The sequence below is a fragment of the Carlito syrichta genome, unplaced genomic scaffold (genome assembly GCF_000164805.1).
Source record: "Carlito syrichta isolate Samal-C Ts95f unplaced genomic scaffold, Tarsius_syrichta-2.0.1 Scaffold279245, whole genome shotgun sequence".
NCBI classification, from domain to species: domain Eukaryota; kingdom Metazoa; phylum Chordata; class Mammalia; order Primates; family Tarsiidae; genus Carlito; species Carlito syrichta.
In genome coordinates, this window is record NW_007223341.1 from 5,299 (window position 1) to 7,064 (window position 1,766).

Below are 1,766 nucleotides of genomic sequence, written 5' to 3' on the forward strand. Positions count from 1 at the left end.
TTCCAAAATAGAACTGTCAATGGAATTAACTTATACACTGAATTCTTTCTGGTGTAAGGGCTTATACTTGAAGAAACATGACGAAATGAGTAAGACAAGGTCCCTGCCCTCCAGTTGTTCAATCTAGGCAGAGAAATTCTTCTATTGCCTACTGGTTTTTACCATCTGGAATTTCTATATCGCAGTAAATTTAACATGTCCCAGACGGCATTTAACACCTCTTTCTTTATAAGTCTCATGTCAGTTAAAGTCAGTGATGAACCATTGTGTCTCCTAAGACTTAAATACAGAAGTCATTTTTGAAGCTGCTCTTTATCTATCCTTCACATCCAATCAATCACCAAGTTCTTTTAAATCATTCTCTTCATTATATCTTAAAACTGAGTTTTTATTCTCATAACAAAGGTCATTTGTGTTCCTGAATTTCTGCAATAGTTCCTTAAATAATTTCTCTACCGGTGTATATCAGTATAAAACTATGAACTATCTTTTCATGAGAGAATTTTCTCTGATGCTGAGGGTTTTTCTCTTCTAATTTTAACGAATTTTAGGTTGTTTATTTGAATAGCAGTGCTTGATTATGGTGACTACTTAAATAGAAGGAATAATAATAACTATAATTTATTAAATGTGTATTTTGTCCATGTGGTGTTCCCAGGACTCTAAGCATGTTCTTTCATTTATTCTCACAATAACCCTATCAAGTTAGTATATGCATTTTAGAGTTAAGCAAACATATTTAAAAGTTTACTTTTTCTTGTTAAAATATATTTTCAAAAATTATAGTTTTTACTTTATTTTTCTTAATTGGCTAAGTAAAATATTTAGCTGATCTAAGCTAATTTTAATAGATTGATCGATTAATTGATTGATGATTGAAAGCTGATTGAAATGCAGTCAGATAAACTCTGTTTAATAATGGTTTGCTTTTGATAGGTTTTTTTTTTTTGTACTTGATTAGGTCTGTCACTAATAAGGATACTCTGATAACAGTTTATGAAATGTCTTGTTGAGCATTATGTCTGTTACTTGTCACTAACATTGAACTTCCTAGGTTTTTGTCCAATAAATGAGGTTTGAAGAATAGTTGGTATGCTGTTATCAGAATCAGGACTGAAAAGAAATCAGTGAATGAAAATTATATGAAAAAGAGAGGTCAGAATTTACGAACTCATAAAGACAAAGTGAATTTGGTGTTAAATGAGGTGTCCAAGGGACCTCTGAAACTAGGGAAACAGTGATGTGGAACAAAATGACAGCAACTCTGGTGGGTATGCTGGACTTGATGAAAGTTTTAGACTTTTGAGTCTAATAATACAGTTTTGTTAAAATTTTTGATTACTCTCCTCTCCTTAAGCAATTCATACAAGTTTCCTCTAGTTCTGTTGTACTTCTGTATCATTTTCAGTTCCCATTTTACTATCACATTCAGCAAAGGGAAGTCACATAAAAGTAACTTGGACCAGCATGCTTTTTCTTATAGAATATTTATATTTTAAATCTACTTTTTGATTGTGGAATTGCATTAGTGTGAATAACAACTTACCACAAACTTAGTGAATTTTTAATGACATGCACTTATTAATTTAGAGTTTTTGTAAGTTAGAAGTTTGAGCTCAGTTTAATGGGGTCCTTTCCTAGGGTGTGCCAGGCAGCAATGAAGGTGGTGTCTGGGAACGGGTCTCATGTGGAGGATTATCCAGGAAGAGATCCACTACCTCTCTCGCATAGTTTTTGGCAACATTCAGTTCCTTGTTATTTTAAGT